The following is a 22,529-nucleotide window of genomic DNA, read 5'->3' as shown; positions in this document are numbered from 1 at the left end:
ATAAGCAAACCACTTCCAGAGAAAAACAGTTTCAGACCAGAGGAAGGTCTCCCCAACGGAAAGATAGATCTCCAGAACGGGGAAGTAGGTCTCCCCACCTCTGAAAAAAGATATAACCTTAGAAATAGGGAAAATTTGAGAAAACCTGACAGATATCAAGATATTGATACACGTCCCTCTCGATCTTTTCAGACTTCCTCACAGAAATTGGAAAGAAGAGGACGGTCAGAACATAAAGAAGAGTGCGTCAAGTCCAAAGACAAAGAACCTGCTCATCAAAGTAAAAAATTACAATTTCCCAAAAAGAAGGTAGCAAGTATTAAATTAAACATGCCGAGGATTCTGAGGACACAACTCAAGAACAGAGAATGTGCCCTGACAATGCTAGACAGCGCAGCAGAAGTGACCATAGCTCGCAAGATCCTGATGAGTCTTCTGGAGACAGTGGACACGAATGAATACGTTCAAGTGGAAACTGCAGACACCAGAGTCAGCGTGCCTCATAAATGATATGAAATAACATTACGTATAGAGGGGGACAAAACTACGAAAATAAGAGGTCTCTTCTGGGAAAACCTATCTAAAGGTAATGATATCCTTCTAGCATAAAAGGACTGGCCACCAGAGTTTGTCATGGAGTGCCCACATGGCGAAGAAATGATTATGCCTGCCTTCTCAAATCACATTCCAATTTATAAAAAATACACATATGCCAGAAAATGGGCAGTAGCCCAAGCTCCTGCATTATATAAAAATCATGTAGGATGGGATGAGGATTCTCCTCATCATAAAATCCAGTTAAAAAATCAACCTACTGCACAAATGCAGTATCCTGTTAAGCAAGAAGCTAAAAAACAAGTCAGGGAGATCTTAGAAAGCAGGTTTTTGACTGCTTTCTCCAGTATGGGGGCCCAAAAGTAATTTTGTCGTCTCCCACAGGGATTCAAGAACAGCCCAGGATTATTTTCAGCCAGAGTAACAGAGTTACTACAAATGTATGATGATGAGGCAATATCCTATGTCAACGATATCTATCTAACAGACGATGACCTGGAGACACACTTGAAAAGAGTGAACACCATAATACAGGGGTTTGCATCTGAAGGGTACAAATTTAACTTTAAAAAATCATGAATTGCCCACCTCAAAGTCCAATTTTTAGGATATGAGTTATCAAGTGAAGGCAAAAGTCTAGCATACAACTTCTTAGAGAAATGTGCAGTACTCCAAGCCCCAAAAACGCTGAAAAAATTACAATCAATTCTAGGTTTTCTGAATTTCGTAGAACTTACATTCTAAATCATGCAGAGATGGTTAAACTGCTCTACGAACTAATAAAACCTGATTTCAAATCAATTACTTGGACTCAGAAACACACAGAAATCTTACGATCATTACAAACAGACATGTTAACTAAAACAAAACTGCAAACACGCTCGAACCAACGCAACCTTGTAAACCGAGTGATCCCCGGAAGATGCGGATTTACATACCTGACCTCTAATGAGGGAGAAACGGTACCAATAGCTTACAAATCACACTTGTACAAACAAGCTGAATTGAAATTCAGTTCCACTGAAAAGATTCTAACTGCGGTACAAACTGCTGTAGCAAAAGATAGAGCCCTGGCACAAGGTAAACGCATAATAATCGTTACACCAATACCGGCCCTAGAAGCAGTAACAAGAGCAAGCATTCCGAATGCTAAAGCCTTACATCCGAGATGGATACAATGGGTTAATTCTCTTGCTGCATCAGACGTAGTTTACGAATTTGATCCTAACTTAAAAACACAAAAATTTCTCCAATATGAATACGAATGTCCTCTGCCAACTGAAATTCTACCTCTGCAACAGTACACCTGTGTAATCTACACAAACAGATTTGCACAACACTACGTGTGGATAACAAAGTTTACAATGCAGCATGTGTGATCGTAAAAGGTCGCTGACGCATAGGTAAATTTAGACCGTTAATCGCTAAAACTGAATCCCTCAGAAATTGTACAGCTCAGCGAGCTGAACTACATGCTTTTAAGATGGTGCTTGAAAATGCAAATCGCAAATTCCCCACACTAACAGTGTGCGATTCGCATTACTGCGTCGAATCTTACAATAATTCCATGCAGACCTGGATTGAAAACGGTTACAAAGATGAAACAGGTGGCACAATAAAACATAAAAAACTATGGGAACAGGTAGTTCTTTTACAGAAAGAACTACAAAAGACTCACGTGATACATACGCAGAGTCTTCACCGTGATGGCGTTCACGTTGCAGGGAATTCGTTGGCTAATAAAGCCACAGCGGCAGCTGGTCAACCGGCTTCCGTAGCTACAAAAAAGCGTTCTAAAAAACAAATAGATGGAGAAACGCTACTTGCAGTAAAAGCCTCAAAGGAAGGCAATTATGCAGAGTTACCTCTAAATTATCCACTCGGAAATACGTACATAATTGATGCGAACTCCGTTCCTTTTGCTAAAATCCCTGTAGTGGGGGATAGAGTAATTCCAAACACGAACCTGAGAGTCTTCTTGATTCAAGAAGCACACATGGGAATGGGTCTTAGGCACCAAGAGATCCTGAAATCTCTAATAGAATTGCAATCAAGACACTGGTGGCCGGGAATGAGCGTGCAAGTTTATAACTTTGCAATCGATTGTCAAGTCTGAAATAGAGATCGCATTTATGAACCGGACCAGATATCTGATTCTAGCACAGTAAGACTAGATCAGACACCACTATTAGACAGCATTAGACTATCTACACGCAGGCGTCCGATCGGACAAATGCGATCCCATAAATATTAAGATGAGATTCATTTGGATGTGGCCCCAGCGCTCGGCTGATGCTAGAACTGTTATAAAAGATTTGCAAGTCTTTATCGGCACATACGCAATTGGTGACATAAAGCAATCTATAACAGCGAGGGTATCAGGTTCGGGTGATGGGAGGGTCAAACATCTAATAATTGTTCAACGTAGTCTTAATAATCTGTCAAGAAATTATCTGGGTGAAATCACTCCATATGAACTTTATTTTGGTACAATAATGATAATCAGAGATCTCGATAGTCAGACTTCAGTGGTGGAACAAAAAGCGTTTGATATAAAAGATTGTTTGGCTGTTTTACAGGACTTGAGTGAAACGAGAAGAAGTCTAAGTAACAAGCTAAAGCCAATGGCCACTGAAGAGAAACAACTTGTCCCAGCAAGACCTGTCTAGATTCCAAAGATTGGGGATCTGGTCAGAGAAAAGATTGAGGTAAAGAAGGAATTTGGGCCTTCTTACAGAAAAGCAGTACCTGTCTTAGCTATCAGCGGAACAAGATCAGTCGTACTACCGCCCCTTGCTGGTAAAAGGGAGAACAGAGTTGTATCAATCAACCTGGTAAAACCACAACGATGTGGCCAATAATAGGTAGTAGGCCCAGTAGACTCCCAAGAAGTAGCAGAAGACCACACCTTGCTACAATCCAAGAGGTTCAAACTGAGAGACTAATCACATTTGATAAACCTGCAGTGAAAAAAAGGACTATACAATAAAGGCATGGAACTTGTGCCTCTTGAAACCCAAATTGCAACTGTTCGTCAAGAAACACCTGTCTACAATGATGCAGCCTCGGACTATACCAATATGGAAAAAGAAGAAGCAACTACAAAGATTAATAACAATCCTGATGTCATTCAAACAATTGACAGAACTGCATCTGGCTACTTCATCAATTTCGATGACTTTTCTGATGATCCAAGTGAACATGAAAACAAGAGAGCAAACAAAACTTTCAAAGACAAAATTACAGAACTCTTTCATCAACTTTGGGAAACATATCTGATTTCACCGTGGATTGAATTGTGGATTGTGTTAAGTGTACTTTTCCCCCTGCTCTGGCTCATTTTAATTCTAAGCTTGGTAAGAATGATTGATGGAAAATACAGTACAATGGACACAGCAAGTCAGAACATCAACTTGTTTCTAATACCTCACAGATCATCTCACATTGAAAAAAGAGAACTATCATCAGTGAACATCACAGCCATTCCTATGCCTGGTGGTGTAGCATGGGACACTACTGATTACGACATCTATGGCCCGGTTGAACTCTTGAAATATCCACATCAATTCAAGATTTCTTTAAGTGACTTTGTATCACCTAGTACTTTCTCTGATGATTGGGACATTGAAAATATTAACAACATGATGTCAGATTTAGAAATGTCAGCTAAATATACAGAACATTATTATTTACAAGGTTCATCAAATTATGAAGAAATGTATTGCTATAATCATTATGGGCATCACTATGTGCATAAATCGGCAAATCCTAGAAATGTTTTTATGTAGAATCAATGGGAACATTGTTCAACTCCGCCAAAATGCAGCTCAAAAACATTTTATGAAAAATTCCCATACTTTTCAGGGTTTAATATCACTGATCCAGAAACGTTTTATTTTAAAATTTTGAATAAGACAGGAATGAAAAACATGTTGACAAATACTAAACTGATTTATTCTGAAAAATTTTATGAAAAAATGTCTATCTTTGGTTTGAATTTTGGAAAAAACAACATTGAGACAAAAACAGTCTGGGGTACAAAAGACTGGCGGGTATAAGGTTTAGAATCATTATTCAGAGCCTGCATGATCCCAGAACAAATAATGTTCCTGAATGACTCCATTCAACAAACAACCTGTCTTGGCCTAGCCAGGATAAAAGACTTAAACAAACCGTCTATACCAAAACCCATACCTGATAGTAATAGCACTATAGAAGTGGAGATAGACATATCCCATATTTTAAAACATACCAGAACATATCCTAATTAGAAGAAATGGTTGATCTGGCCCACAGACACTAATAACTGTCAAGATAGATTCCTGAACCAAATACAGGGGTTCAAAAAGAATAGGCCAGACCCAAGATATTCCCAGAGACAACATCCAGGGATAATAACAACATATAGTCTAGGAAAACTATGCCTCGAATGGCTACAGAAATCCACACTATCTGAAATTAAGCAACACTTGACTTTACTTAAAGAAGGTGCTGACTTGTGAGATTTCATACTGGGACCTCGCAATATCGTCAAAAACGTTTCATATACGCCAGTATATACGCAGCTTACAATGAAGCTTGGAAAATAACACAAATTGAAACTGCAGAATAAATACGAGAAATCGATCGTATTAATTTGGAAAAATCACTTTCTGTAGTGGACAATGGGTTAACGACTCTGTCCTCCAGAATTTATTCACTGGACAGCATTGTATCATCTGCTATTGATATAATAAAACAGGATATGCTAATGTTACAACATGGCCAGTCCCAATTATGTTCTATTGTACAGTTAGGCTGGACGTTACAAAATCTGCGTTCAGGCTATGTGCCATGGCATCTGATAAACACACCGTCATTATTTTCTATATATAACCTTACTGATAAACAAATCTCTTTGGGACAAAGAGGGGCAGACTATACGGTGCTGAGCATTGAAAAACTAGAAAGATTACCATTGACAGTCTCCAAAAGACCAGTCATTGAATGAATAATACATGGCACTATTACAATTCCGATAACAACTTTTCAGTGTCAATATTTCCAAAAGTATATACCAGCAGGCCTGTATGAAAGGTTGGGTAAAGGGTACATCAAGTCAACCCGGCATTTACCTTACACACATAGATGTTGGAGTGGGGGCAAGAAAGAGGTATTCCTTAGTGGTAACAACTGTAAAAATTCACTAAGCGGTACACTTCTGTGTCAATGAATTAACTTACATGGAGCCTGTGAAGGTTCATCAAATAACCTTTCATGCCACCTGCACGGCACCCCTGCTACACAGATAGAGCCATTTTTCAGACAGCTTTCCAACGGCAGCTACGTTCTAATAAGGGACCACAGCTGTTGTGGCATGGTGCCAGGAACGGCCTATCTCGTGAGCGTTACTTCCAGGGTCACTTGTTGTATGCAAGTATTGTATCCAAACAACAAGCTAGACATGGAGGCAGCAATATGGCCTTCTTTGAATATCTCTTCTATTCGAATTGATACTTTAAGCAGAATGAAGTCTATTCTTTTACAAACAACTGTGCCTTTAACCTTGTCTTGATAAACGTTTCACCTTCAAGTTGCAAGGACAGCAGCAGAGATACATACATTATTATCGACAAATTGCCACGTACATTTCATAGAAATATTAAGCCAAATTTTAAACATGTCTGATACCAGCGGCATCGCACATGTATTTAAGACAATTTTTTCGGGACTGTTAGCACCCTTTAAAGCTGTTCCGAACATCTTCCCGAATTTCGTGCATTCTGTGTTCGGCAGCCTGCCTCTCATCTTGGGACTCATAGCAGGAATCTTATTTTTGTTCCTTCTGCTCCGATATGGAAGGTCAAGTCACAGACAAAACTCAGGCTACAATGGAAGACACAATCCTAGCAATGCGATACCGAAAGCGGATTACTAAAGTCCTCGGCTTAAAATTTGTCTGAATAAATACGAGGAAAAGATCAAAACCAGTAAACAGGAGAAGTACATAAGAGACGAAAACGACTATCTCTCTGGCAGAATTTTAACTTTTGCCAAAAAATACGACGCACCAAGAAGAGAAGTTGATCGGAAAAGAGCCCAAGGCACAACATCTCCTGTGAACACGTCGGAATCGGAAGTCACTGACAGCGAGGCGGTGGAAGAACAAAGGAAAAGAACAGCCAGAAGACATAGGGGAGGACAGACACCCACCCCCCTCCTTTTCACAACGAATGCACAGTAATCCGCCAGTCATGGTTACGTGGCGGCAAGAACAAGCCCCCGGAAAACGAGGCAGGAGGAGAACAAGGAGAGCAGGGGGAGGCAGAAAGAGGAAGGGCCCAGAGATGGCGGAACAGGAGAAAGCCCAGCAAGAAGTAAACTCCACTCACACAGACGACCTCACGGTAGTCAACTTATCCGAGAGAGAGTTGACTGAAGTTGAACGGAACCTACTTAGCAGAGGCTTAAGTTTCTGCCCTAATAGTAAAAGCGAATACACACAGATGAGGATTGATCTGTATACATTCGTAAGGAAACTCAAGTTACATAAATACCACCAACTCAGAACACACACAAAAGGATCTAAATTTGTGAGAGAAAGACTAACTGCTACCGACATCCTATCCTGTGAAGATCTAAGAGGGATAGAGAATCTAGAGAACCTAAGAATGGAAAGAGAGACACAACCATCACAAGAGAACACCATGATCGACAGAGCTTCAAGTAACGAAATCGATCAAGAAAGAGAGGACAGCGGCTTCAAACCAATGTCAACATTCTGCCCGGTAATGCCGTGGGATGCAATAGATGCATTCTCCGAAACCTTCTTAAAAGACCTGGTGTCTCTGAGAGGGAAACGAGAAATGGCAAACAAAAAAGATAACATCACCCCACAAGAAAGAGAGGCTTTACACAACCTTGAAAAGGATGAGAATACGATAATTAAACCCTCAGACAAGGGCGGAAACGTTGTGTTACTAACGCGGGAATACTATCAAAGAGAGGCACTGAGACAATTATCAGACACACAATATTATCGTAAAACTGATGACAAACAATATAAGGAGGGCATAAGAAGGTATGACAAACTGGTCAATAAATGGTACAAGAAATCGATGCTGGGAAGTGAAGAAAACATGTACCTGAGAAGCAACAACCCCACAATACCGACCTTCTATCACTTACCAAAGCTACACAAGAACGCAAAGGAGCCCCCGGGAAGACCTATAGTGTCATCAATGAATGGACTGACAGAAAACATGTCTAAATTTATAGACAGCTTCTTGTTCCCTCTAGTAACACAACTTAAATCCCACGTGAAAGACACTAAGGATTTCTTGACAAAAATATCTGATGTAATATGGGACCCCTCATATCTGATGGTTGTGCTGGACATAACCAGCCTATATACTAACATCAAACATGATTTAGGCTTGGTGGCAGTAGAACACTTTCTAAACAGAAGACCTGCCAGGTTTGCACTACACAATCGCATGTTGCTGGAATTTATAGAGTTCTGTCTCACAAGCAACATTTTCCTGTTTAATGACCAGCTATATTCACAGATCTCTGGGACCGCGATGGGCACCTGCTTTGCCCCCAGCTATGCGAACTTGTTCGTTGGCTGGTGGGAGGAGCGGGTGCCCATGGTCCTTCAGAGTGGGGGGCAGGAAACAGAGAGAGTGATACGGTGGTTCAGGTATATTGATGACCCCTTCATCGTGTGGCAGGGGACGATGGAGGGGGCTCATCAATATATAGGAATCCTGAATGATAACAACTGTAACCTACACTTCTCAGGAACAATAAGTTCGACAACAGCAGACTACTTGGACCTGAGGGTGGAAGTAGGTAATAACAGGTTACATACATCACTGTATCGCAAGCCGACGGCAGGCAACTCCATTCTGAGAGCCGACAGCAACCATCCAAAGAGGCTGATACAAAGCATCCCGTATGGGGAACTGCTCAGGATGAAAAGAAGCAGCAGTAGAGAGCAGGACTTTGAGAAAGCTGCAGTAGGTTGCATAGAAAGGTTCTCGAGAAGAGGATATGATCCAGTGTCTTTGGATGAAACCTTGAAGAAAGTGAGGAAAATCAAAAGGGAAGATCTCCTAAAACCCAAAGTACCCAATAAACAATCCAAGAATGAAGGGAAATTTCGCCTAATCACACCATACACCAGTGACTCTATGGGATTAAGGAAGATTTTGCAAAAAAACTGGCATATTCTGAAAACCGACCCCATATTGAAAGACGATATCCCAACCAAACCCCTGATCACGTCCCGGAAGGCAAGATCACTGAAAGATTCTCTAGTCAGAAGCCACTTCAAAAACATAACGCAAAAAACAGGCAAAATCGCAGAGTTGGGAGGATTCTTCCCTTGTGGGAAATGCAAGGCCTGCGCGGGATGCAAAAGAGTGCGGAAATATGATATTCCTGGTGCGGGAATCTCCAAACCAATCAAGAAATTTCTAACTTGCAGCACTAACTTTGCAGTTTATTGCCTAGTTTGCCCGTGTGGGTTAAAATACATCGGAAGTACCATCCATCAACTTAAAATCAGGGTACTTGAACACCAAAGGGCAATAGAGAAAGCCGACCCAGCATATCCTGTCGCGAGACATTTTGACCAAGTGCACCAACGTGACAGGAACAAACTGCAGTACTATGGCTTAGACTTTGTGCCTGAAAATCCGAGAGGAGGTGACAGGTTAATAACCTTGAGGCGCTGGGAGTCGAGGTACATTATAGACCTCATGACCAAAGCACCAATGGGATTGAACTATGGGGAAGAACTGGCGGTACATCTGGGGAAATAGCTGAACCAAAGATTCTCTACCAAGCTTAGTAGACTTTCCTCTTTGACTCGAATATTTGATTACGAAAGACACTATGAGTATCAACATTGAAATTTGTGTTAAGTTTAATTTTCACCCTTAAATTGACCAAAAATGGGGGGGTGGGGGGGCTGTGGCACTGTATATAATATGCACTGAAGTGGGCCGAAATATAGCACCTGCCAATACATGGCTTGATGGACTTTGGAAACTTTAGTTGGAGGGGGTTTTATATCTGAAACTCCCGACATCTTCCCCGGATGTGTAAAACACGGGGAACTACGCCGATCCACGGCAATATGTACTTTGTTTCCAACATGTGGTAATACGTACCTAAAAGTGAAATGTATTGACATGTTCCAAGATGGCGCGACCCTAACATCACTGTAGTCCGTCAACCATGTCTATGATTGTTTGCCGCTATATCCCAGGCCAATCCCCACAATGTAATTGACACTGACGAAGGCGTAATGCTGAAACGCGTCTGTTAACATCTGTGAATAAACTTATGGTGTGAGCACTGCAAAAACTTTGGTTCCACGAGTGCGGTTCTTTGGAAGATACGAGTTCCGAAGCCGAGCAGAGTGTTACTGCGGGTACCCATTACCGCAAACCGCACCCGCCCGCGAGTGCCCTAACTTTCCAGTGGGACAGGGAGCTTGATATATATATATATATATATTCACTGACAAAACCATAGGTTTTACACACGTTATAGTTAGGAAGTAGCATTTGAAAAACCTATGAAATTCACTGAAAAAACCATAGGTTTGACACCAGTTATAGTTAGCTGGAAATTTTACTGACATAAAACCAATGAAATTCCACGTTATAGTTAGTTGGACTCACTATAACTTGCGCGTGTAATGCACTGCTGATGACGTCACATATTACATCACTCATGACATGGTTTTTTCTGTGAATTTCATAGTTTTTTTGAATGCTAGTTCCTAAGTATGTAATCACGTTCGTAACTAGATAGTATCACCGCCTACACGTCCTGAGAAGCGCATGTAAAGTCATGTGACTTGAAAACAAGACTTCCAATTGGTTCTTAGTAGTTTCTGTTCTGGAATTTACACGCAGCACTCCACCCACTTTCCTCATCTTCCGAATCTGAAGGAAATGAGCGACCACCGTTAAGAAGAAAAAAGGAATCTTTCATTTGGCAATTTTTCACTTATCCTGAAGATCAAAAGAAAGTGAATGCGCCAAAAGTAACCTGCACGATATGCAATTCGGAGCTCTCAAGGGGAAATCCAAATAAAAAATATTCCTTTTCTGCACACACCATGCAGCGGCATGTTAAACAAAGGCATCCTGAGCATTATGCAAAAGCATCGACAAGAGCCCTGGCCACGCTATTACCATCAGAGGTGGCCAGCACATCTTCTGGTGGACGACCTGTATCTCCATCGAGTGCTGAGATGGACTTGAGACCATATCTTGCGAAGGTGCATATGAAATGCAACGAGTGTGGAGAAATTCTTTTGTATGGAGAGCAGAGCCTCGTTCTTATTAAACTGAAAATTGAAAGTCACAAATGCCCCAAGAAAAGATAAATTTCTTCACTTCATTTTCAAACTATTACATACTGAAAAATGTAGTAGCAACTTTAAGAAATCGAAAGCATTATAACACTTCTTTCCCCCCCAAAAAAAAAAAAAAAAAGTTCTTTTCAGAACTAACTCTTTCCACCAAAACATGCTCGAAGAGCATATTATAAGATGTTTTTTCGCTGCTTTATTTTAGTGCGAGACCGGGTGCGCGCACCCTTCTATCGCGTACAGGACCTGACACTCCCATGTGAAGTCATGTGACTTCCAAACAACACTTCTAATTGGTTCTTAGTAGTTTCTATTCTGGAATTTACACGCAGCACTCCACCCACTTCCATCACTTTCTTTTCTACTCTCAAGAGACAACAACGTCGAACATCTTCCCGAAGACTTCGGTACAATGGCTACCGTTCCGCATTCATCTTCCGAATCTGATGAAAATGAGCGACCACCTTTGACAAGAAAAACGGAGGCCACGCTATTACCATCAGAAGTAATCAACACATCTTCCGGTGGACGACCTGTATCTCCATTGAGTGCTGAGATGGACTTGAGACCATATCTGGCGAACGTGCACATGAAATGCACGAACTGTGGAGAACTTCTTGTATACGGAGAGCAAAGCTTTACTCTAATTAAACAAATAATTGAGAGTCATAAATGCTCCAAGAAAAGTTAAATTTCTTCACTTTATTTGGATAGTATGACATACTGAAAAATGTCGTCGCAACTTTAAGAAATCAAAAGCATCATAACACTTGTTTCCCAAAAAAAAAAAAGTTCTTTTCAGAACTAACTCTTTGTACCAAAACAAGCTTGAAGAGCATAGCAGCTGACATTTTCTCGCCGCTTTCTTATAGTGCGCGACCGGGTGCGCGCACCCACCTATCGCGTTGAGACGCGCATGTGCAGTCATGTGACTTGAAAACAACACTTCCAATTGGTTCTTACTAGTTTCTATTATGCAATTTACACGGAACACTCCACCCACTTCCCTAGAAAACCAGTTTATCGTAAAACTTTTAAAGCCTCCTCTTATGAAATATTCGACATCAATCACATAGCAGAGTACTAAATAGCACTATATACACTCCGTCCCTTAATTATAAGAGACGTATTGCTATGTAAAAGCAACTTTTGTTTTCCAAGATAATGTAAAATGCTGAGCCTATTACATAATTTTTTTTCACATATATGTTACTAGTCTCCTTCCAGTACTAACACCGTAGAAAATACCACCAATAGCGGTGATATTTTTTACACCGAGAACGGGCGATTTCTATTGCTTACAGCCCTTACAATTATAAAGTTTCCTTTCCTAAGTCTCTGATCTCCAACTGTGCAACGTAGGTCCCCTGTGTGTCGCAATAAGGTCCATAAACAAAAACTACAGAGCCAGCATTATAAACATACACAGAACCACAAAACGACAAGAGCCACCATGCTAATATATATGCTTAATATAATAAACCTCTGAGAATAAATACATATTTCCGTGGCAGCCCATAACACAAATGTGGCGTCCTCTGACTCTGCTCCATTACCAAACACCGTAACTCCCCGCCCCCTCACTTTTCACTAAACTCCGCACTCCACCCCAGCCGAACCCCCTATTACAAACCCCCAACCTACCCTCCCTGCCCAAACCCACCATGAACCTCAAACCGCCCCTAGAAAACTTATAAGACACAGGATTACTAAAACTCAAAGAATACGCAACAGGCACATAATGTAAATAGTACATAAAGGCACATATTTTTTCCAAAATACTATTTAAAAACATGTTCTATTTTTAATAAATCTATCATGCATCTGACCCTCTAGAACTGCTTTCAAAACGTGAACTATAAAACTCTACTTTTCATTTTCAAACCATACACTTTCTTCTGACCCTCTAGAACTGCTTTCAAAACATGAACTATAAACCTCTACTTTTCATTTTCAAACCATACACTTTCAATTACATTATTTTTTTTACACAATTCATGTAATGTTACAAACCTTTTCTAAAATACACCAGTCCGTATCATTTATAAGGATTTATTTTCAGTCTTCATCAGTGACACTTTCTTCACATATAATAGAAATCACTGTAACTTTTTAAACGACAAAGCTAACGCGGTAAAAATAACCCTTCATTTGCTTTCCTTTAAGAATGCACACTATGTACCCCACGCATGCGTTTCTTAATCTTTGTATTTGGCAGCGAATACCGACCTTGAATCGGAAGACATGAACAAGACCGCCATTGTCACATTTAAAACTGAACGTTGCATCTGCTCATACACATATCTTTCACTAAGCTAACATTCACAGAAAACAGCGTTGATGTAAAAAAAATTGACCTTGCTTTACAACTCCCTCAAATCACTCCCTTATTTTTCAACGCATCCTCCAGTTAAAAAAAAGCTACTTTTTTAATAACCACTAAGCAATATATAAGTGACTAAACTCTTAGAAAATGTATCAAGTCATTCTGCTTCTCTCCACTGCATAGCCGGCGACCTAATTCTGTGGAGTTGCTATACAACCAGCGGTGCTGCGCCGTTTCCTTTACCATCTTGGGAAATTCAAAATGGATGTCCCTCCTGCCTTCGCAAATGAGCCGGGCCACTTAGAACTATTTCGCCAGAGGATGCTTGACTACTACGGCATCTTACCACTCTCGACTTTGAATGCATCATATCGATTATCATTTCGATATTCGTATTTCACCTGTGTGCAGCCTGTATTTCATTGCCTGAGCTGTGATTTCACGTGGGCCCTGGATTTATGTCTCTGCAATTTGGTACCTCCTGAACCGAATTACAATCACCTCATGAATCCGTTACTTGATCATGAACAGCTTTGTTACAATGGAGGGTTTATGGCCTTTGCAGCGATACAAGGAGTTCTGGGTCATTGGAATATATTCGCAGCGGCGCAAGATTTCCTAACAGAGAGCTACATCGAAAACCCACCGAGCTGCCCAATGATGGTAAAAGACGTTCCAATAATGACAGATCATGAATGCTCCTTTGATCTTCTCAATTGGATGGCTGACATGTTTTCAGATGATAACAGTGATTTCATGTTAGAGGCACTTGCTGCATACTTTGCCTACACAATGGACAATTAACTCTTTCCTAACAGCGAGCTACATCGAAAACCCACCGACCTGCACTCTAATGGTAAAAGAGGCTCCGATTATAAGAGATTATCAGTACTGCTTTACTCTTTTCCATTGGATAGCTGACATAATTTCAAATGATAAAACTGATTTCCTGTTACAAGCAGAAACTACCTATTTTGCCTAAACAATGCTTCAATAACTCTCAAACAACCCATTGACGTCCTCATTTCCTTTTGGTTTTCTATATTCTTCACGTTATTTTCCATATTTTCTTTTGAAGAACAGACCTATTTGCTTTACTAACAATGGACATTATGATTTCGTGTTGTTTGACAGCTGATTCATAAAGTAATGATGTATAACCACTTGCATTTTCATATATCGTTCCTAAACTGAAAGGCCACAAACCTTCTTCCATTTATTAAAATATAATATACTTCCTTATAAGACTGAACAATGTTTTTTTTCCAACTATATTCATTTTTCTTCAACTATAGCGTTTGTATTCCATGTACTACTGACAATACCAATTACTGTGTTTTTTGCAATTTCTATACTCAGATTACATAATGATTTGCCTTTAAAATAGTACATTTCTAAATAAACATTTCAAATATTCACGGTTTCTCTTTTAATCCATAATCTCAACTGAAATGATTTCATATTGAAAAACTATTCATGGGTTCCACATAACCTTAACTGTAGACACTGAGGACCTTACTTATGAAGACCTTCCGCCGCCAGTGCCTCATTTTTTAAAATGGGAAAAAGTAACGCACCGGTGGCGCAAGGCCTTCATAAATAAAGTCCTGAATGTTTTCTTTTCTCGAACTCACTTACTGATACTAGAACCTCCAAGCCAATTACGGCCCGTGAATTCTTTCTTAGTAGGTCGCGCACCGTAAACACAGTTATACCACTGTTAACATTTTTTTTTTTACTGTTACTAAGCACCGACACAGTTCCGCTTTACTCAGAATTAATCACTGCTCCCACGCTTCTACAGGCCAGACGCTATGTCGTATTTCTCTCCTTATCACCCTTTCATCTCCACAATAACAAACAGTTGTCCTCCAGCCACCAGAGAACAGACTCAGATGCAGAGGCACCAAAGAGTGAACCCATCACCAACTGCCATCTCCGGCTGTTTCCTTGGTAACACCTCATTCGGCACTTTGCTGAAGGCAGAGGTCAAAAGTTAATGTCTCAACGTTCTACAGCTAACTAATAACACTATTTTCCCTCCAGAAACACCTGCCAATCCACAACTCTGTTACATGTCTTGTTTTTTCACACCCAATAGTACTTTTCGTTTAACATAAACATTAACATGCAACGTACTGTTCAATCTCCACTTCTTACAATCAACCAATCATTTTTATTTTTTAAACCACACCCAGCCTCTTCCTTTTTCTTTATTTAGAATTTCAACTTCTAACTACCATTCCACTTCCAGAACCGATCGGAGGACGACTACAAATCCCTTGAAAATGAAGGTCTGGCTAATAGGACACAGTTATATTCACTGGAGTGAAAAATATGCAGTAAGCAGACGAATTTGCAACCTCAGCTTACCAAATGTACACATAACATGGATTTCCAAAAGAGGATTGAAATGTCACCAATTGATTCCATTGGTGAAAACTTTTATGCATCTCCCAGAACCAGACCTTATAATTGTGCACTGTGGTGGGAACGATCTAGGCACAATCACTGGGGTAGGTCTGGAAATGCTTCTAAAAGACACCTTTCGACAATTGATGACACTTTTTCCTCGATCTGCCTTGGTATATTCCAATTTATGCCAAAGACAGAAATGGAATTGGTCCAATCACCATTGTGCACAATTTGAGAAAGCAAGGAGACATGTAAATAAATCTGTTTCTGCGTTCCTCAGAGATTATAGCATGGGTTCTATTTACCACAACAACTTGCGCTACCACATGCAAGACGTCTATAGGAGAGACGGTGTTCATTTCACGAATGAGGGAAACAGAATCTTCCTCTGCAACATCAGGCTCTGCATCGGTACTTACTTATAAATGCAGAAAACACTCAATTAACACAAGGGCTCTTTTCAGAGCCACCTTATATCTAAGCACTCAAACTTCTGATTTACCTCCATTTTCACACTCTTGTAAATAGGTGTGCGCGACCGGGTGCGCGCACCCCGTATTTTTTTTTCGGGGAAAAATTATATCTTTTCGCGTTTAAGGGCCTTACTGCACACCCTGAGAAAACCTACGCAGGAAGACAATCTCTACCTTCTCCCCTTTCCATGTTTCAACGCTTTGAAATGAACAATATATTTACTCGCAGTGACAAAATGGCAGACAAAACTTCCTGATTTCCTTCGAATCGAACGTTAACAGACGTCACGCAGCCAAAAAAAATACCGCTCACGCGCAGCCGCTTGGGTGTGCTCACGTGTGCGCGCCTATAAATATATAATTGACTTTAACTTTAATTTTCTCAACAACTACTGAACGGATTTACACCATTCCAAAAAAAGCGTAATCTGCGAGCCGGACTGTACAGTTTTGCCAAATTTCTTATAAATCCATTCATAACATGGAGAAAACACGTTTTGGGACCCCCTTTTTATCTCAGCCCCCACTTGACCAATCCCCCCCAAACTTTTGGGGAAGGAGCGCAGCGGACTGAGCCATCTTCTTTGAGAAATTCGCTAAGATTCTTCAACCAGGGCCAAAGTTATTCCAAATAGAATGTTGAGGATTTCCTATGGAAACTAGGTCCTAACTATAACTACCTACTGGCGACCGCCAGTAGGTAATATATATATATATATATATATATATATATATATGTATATATATATATATATATATATATATATATATATATATATATATATATATATATATATATATATATTCACTGAAAAAACCATAGGTTTCACACCAGTTATAGTTAGGAATTAGCATTTAAAAAACCTATTAAATTCACTGAAAAAACCATAGGTTTCACACCAGTTATAGTTAGCTGGAATTTTTACTGACATAAAACCATTGAAATTCCACGTTATAGTTAGTTCGACTCACTATAACTTGCTCGTGTAATGCACTGCTGATGACGTCACATATTACATCACTCATGACATGGTCAGTGACATCACTCATGACATTACTGATGACACCATCCAGTGAATGTGTGCCTCTCTGAAAAATAAATATGTTTTATATATGTATATGTAAAGGTCAATGGAAGAATAAATGTTTAAATAAGTGTCTTAATGGATGTTTTTTTTTTTTTAAATTGATTGGTTAACTGGCTTATTAAGTGTATTTTAGTGAATACATATATTAGCGAATATTGTTTAAATATTTAAATGTTTGTATCAGTGTTTCACTTTGTGTATAAGTGGCTGCATGGGGTGGTGAGTAGCTACATGTGTGTGTATATGAGTTATTAGATGTTTTTTTAAGTATCAGTATGAGTGTCTGTATGGTTTGGCGGGGGTATTACTTAGCACATAGATGCATCAATGACTGACTCACTGTTTGTATGTGTTTGGAAGACGGCATATGTGCAGGACTGTATGGATGGATGAGTGTGTATATGTGTGTGTTAGTGAGTGAATGACTGTCTCACTAGTGTCTTTATCAGTAACTACATATGTTTTAATCTAGTATATGTGAGTATTGATGTATATACGTGAGTATATGTGAGAGTGAGAGATTGTAAGAGAACCTGTTTAAGTAAGTATGTGTTTCTATAAGGGATTGTTTAAGAGAGTAAGTAGGTGTAAGTTTCCTTAGAAGTAAGGTGGTAGTGTGTGTATAGCTGTATATGCAAATAAATGGATGATCAATAGTTTATTTGCATGTGTGAGTATGTGTGTGAGCAACTTTTGGAAGACTGTCGATGTGTTACAGTATGTATAGGTGTATCACTACATATGATGAGTGAGTATGTGTATGAGTGACTATATAGAACTCTTGGTGAATTAGTGGATGTGTATATAAATGGTGGAATTACTGAATTGTTTGTTGTAACTGGTATGGGTATCTCCTTTTTTTTGAAAAATTTTGTTTCTATTTTTGAATATGTGTTTCTAGGGTTACAGTGAAAGGAGGTCTGTCACTCTGTCACAAGGATGGTGTCATCAGTGATGTCATGAGTGATGTCACTGACCATGTCATGAGTGATGTAATATGTGACGTCATCAGCAGTGCATTACACGCGCAAGTTATAGTGAGTCCAACTAACTATAACGTGGAATTTCAATGGTTTTATGTCAGTAAAATTTCCAGCTAACTATAACTAGTGTGAAACCTATGGTTTTTTCAGTGAATTTAATAGGTTTTTTAAATGCTAATTCCTAACTATAACTGGTGTGAAACCTATGGTTTTTTCAGTGAATTTCAAAGGTTTCTTTAATGCTAATTCCTAACTAAATAAGACCTGAAAGCCCACCAGGAATCTCCAGTATGCGCCAGGGGACTGCATTGCAGAGAGGTGTAATGAAGCCACGACCCTTTTTACACCTCTCTGCAACGCAGCCCCGTGCATGTTTGAAGAGGGGGAACTAATTCCCCTTGCATACTGGGGGCCCCTGGGGGCCAACTAGCCCACCTGGAACCTCCAGTATGTGCCAGGGGGCTGCATTGCAGAGGTGTAATGAGGCTATGCCCCTTGTTACACCTTTCTGCAACACAGCCCCCTGCCGCGTTTGCAGAGGGGGAACTAATTCCCCTTGCATACTGGGGGTCCCTGGGGGGCCAACTAGCCCACCAGGAGCCTCCAGTATGCGCCAGGGTGCTGCCTTGCAGAGAGGTGTAATGAGGCTACACACCCTATTTACACCTCTCTGCAATGCATGCCACTGGCGCGTTTGCAGAGGGGGGACTAATTCCCCTTGCATACTGGGGCTCCCTGGGTCATATCTGCCCAAACACCGATATTCCAAACGATTGAAAATGACTTTTCTTGAGAAATATTTGGATTTAGATTATCATGTCCTATACTTTGGAATTTTTGAAAGACTGACTTTGAGGATGCTATAAATTACTCAAGTCTGCCCGAATTGTGTGGGTAAAATTGATACCTAGTCACTTTGAATAAGAATGTGCTTACGTCTCGTCTAACATTTGGAAGAAATATCTAGTTATATGACAACAGGATACCGACATAACTTGAAGGAAATAAGAACGCCCTGAAGAAGTTCTGTTGTACAGAACGAAACATTTCGGCTGGCTGTGGTACATAAACTTAAGGAAAATAAAAGCATTTGAATATACACCAAGATTCAGCGCTTCAATAAGGACTCTAAGTGATATGATTTGATTGGACTCATTGTGCAAGTGGTGCTGTGCCAAACTTTGGAATATTCTCCACTACTCTCTACTACTTACTCTCTCCTACTCCACTACTCTCAAATACTCACTCTCTACTACTCATTCTCTACTACTCTCTACTACTCTCTCTCTACTACTCACTCTCTACTACTTGCTACTCACGACTCCCTACTACTCACTATCTATTACTCTCTACTACTCACTCTCTACTACTCTCTCTCTACTACTCACTCTTTACTACTCACTACTACTCTCTACTACTCACTCTCTACTTCTCACTCTCTACTACTCTCTACTACTCACTCTCTAGTACTCTCTACTACTCACTCTTTACTACTCTCTACTACTCACTCTCTACTGCTCTCTACTACTCACTGTACTACTTACTCTCTACTACTCTCTTCTACTCACTCTCTACTACTCACTCTCTACTACTCACTCCACTATTCACTCTACTACTCTCTACTACTCACTCTCTGCTACTTTCTCTACTGCTCTCTACTACTCTCTACTACTCACTCTCTACTCTCTATTACTCACTCTCTACTCTCTACCTCTCTACCTCTCTCTACTTCTCTCTCTACTAGTCTCTACCTCTCTTCCGCTACCTCTCTACCTCTACCTCTCTACCTCTACACCTCTACCTCTCTACCTCTCTCTACACTCACACATATACACATATATGCATATATATGCATATGCATTTATATATATGTATGTGTATGTATATATATATATAAAAACCAACAAAAAGATTTTTTTTAAAACAGCTACTTTTTTTTAAAACTGTCATTCTTTTTCCCCATGGTACGCTCCCCGGTGCGCGTACCGGGCGCTCCCCCCGCGAAAATAAAAAAATATATTTATTTTTTTTGCCCCGCGGGGCCCTTTTATGGCCCCCCATCAAACCTAGGGGGTCAAGGGGGGTCTACTCTGCCCCATTATGGTCAATTCCCCCTTTGTTTTAGCCACCTCTTGTGTCTCGATCCTAGCAAGACACAAGTTGGCGGCCGCTCCGGACTGTTTGGAATGTTTACAGACACCCGAGAGCCAATCAGCTTTCCGCACGCAGGTCGCGTAGCACGCCCGGTACGCGCCCCGGTGCGCGTACCGGGGCGCTGCTATAGATATATATATTTTTTTGAACCTAAATTACTCAAAAACCACTGGAGCACATATCTTGAGACATAGCAAAGGCACATCGGGCTACCAGTCCCTACAATTTTGCCAAGTTTGGTGGAAATCCATTCAGCCGTTCGGGCTAAATGTGAGTTTGACCGCCCTATGGAAATTAACATGGGGAAAACACGTTTTGGGACCCCCCTTGTATCTCGGCCCCCGCTTCATGAATCCCCCCCAAACTTTCAAGGAAGGACCGGAGCTCTGCGAGGCCAATTTGAGGAAATTGTCAGGCAGATTCGTCAACCAGCGCCAAAGTTATTCCAAATAGAATTTTGAGATTTTGCATTGTAAAAAATCCTAATTATAACTACCTACTGGCAACCGCCAGTAGGTAATATATATATATATAGTCCCAGAAAGCATTGCTTCAGGTGCTACACCTGCATATAATTACTGTGGGTATTTACTGGTGTTTGCCGCTTGCCGTCATGTCATATGGTCTGCCACTGAAGAGGGCGTTGGCCCGAAACGCGTCTGGCAGGAAAAATACTTTGTTCGCGGCTCGCGCCCTTGCGGTGGCATTAATTCCTACCCGTAAGTGCATTCCCACCATGGGGCAACCCTTTCTTCCATTTGTTAGCGGCCGGCCCGGTCGCGGGTTTGCACTACCACGTACTAACTGCGGGTCCACAGCTGCCTCATTTGGGCAGCGTATTGTGGTACGGGAGGTGCCTTTTACTTGCGGGGTGCTTGCGGGGACATTGGCAATCCTTTTAATACTATTTTACATGTGAATGGCGGCGGCGACCCACTTGGGTTCTACTTATAAACTACCAGTCCCAGAAAGCATTGCTTCAGGTGCTACACCTGCATATAATTACTGTGGGTATTTACTGGTGTTTGCCGCTTGCCGTCATGTCATATGGTCTGCCACTGCAGAGGGCGTTGGCCCGAAACGCGTCTGGCAGGAAAAGGACTTTGTTCGCGGCTCGCGCCCTTGCGGTGGCATTAATTCCTACCCGTAAGTGCATTCCCACCATGGGGCAACCCTTTCTTCCATTTGTTAGCGGCCGGCCCGGTCGCGGGTTTGCACTACCGCGTACTAACTGCGGGTCCACAGCTGCCTCATTTGGGCAGCGTATTATGGTACGGGAGGTGCCTTTTACTTGCGGGGTGCTTGCGGGGACATTGGCAATCCTTTTAATACTTTTTTACATGTGAATGGCGGCGGCGACCCACTTGGGTTCTACTTATAAACTACCAGTCCCAGAAAGCATTGCTTCAGGTGCTACACCTGCATATAATTACTGTGGGTATTTACTGGTATTTGCCGCTTGCCGTCATGTCATATGGTCTGCCACTGCAGAGGGCGTTGGCCCGAAACGCGTCTGGCAGGAAAAGGACTTTGTTCGCGGCTCGCGCCCTTGCGGTGGCATTAATTCCTACCCGTAAGTGCATTCCCACCATGGGGCAACCCTTTCTTCCATTTGTTAGCGGCCGGCCCGGTCGCGGGTTTGCACTACCGCGTACTAACTGCGGGTCCACAGCTGCCTCATTTGGGCAGCGTATTGTGGTACGGGAGGTGCCTTTTACTTGCGGGGTGCTTGCGGGGACATTGGCAATCCTTTTAATACTTTTTTACATGTGAATGGCGGCGGCGACCTACTTGGGTTCTACTTATAAACTACCAGTCCCAGAAAGCATTGCTTCAGGTGCTACACCTGCATATAATTACTGTGGGTATTTACTGGTGTTTGCCGCTTGCCGTCATGTCATATGGTCTGCCACTGAAGAGGGCGTTGGCCCGAAACGTGTCTGGCAGGAAAAGGACGTTGTTCGAGGCTCGCGCCCTTGCGGTGGCATTAATTCCTACCTGTAAGTGCATTCCCACCATGGGGCAACCCTTTCTTCCATTTGTTAGCGGCCGGCCCGGTCGCTGGTTTGCACTACCGGGTACTAACTGCGGGTCCACAGCTGCCTCATTTGGGCAGCGTATTGTGGTACGGGAGGTGCCTTTTACTTGCGGGGTGCTTGCGGG

Source organism: Lissotriton vulgaris, chromosome 5, assembly GCF_964263255.1.
Source record: "Lissotriton vulgaris chromosome 5, aLisVul1.2, whole genome shotgun sequence".
Classification (NCBI taxonomy): Eukaryota; Metazoa; Chordata; class Amphibia; order Caudata; family Salamandridae; genus Lissotriton; species Lissotriton vulgaris.
Note: the sequence above shows the minus strand (reverse complement) of the source record.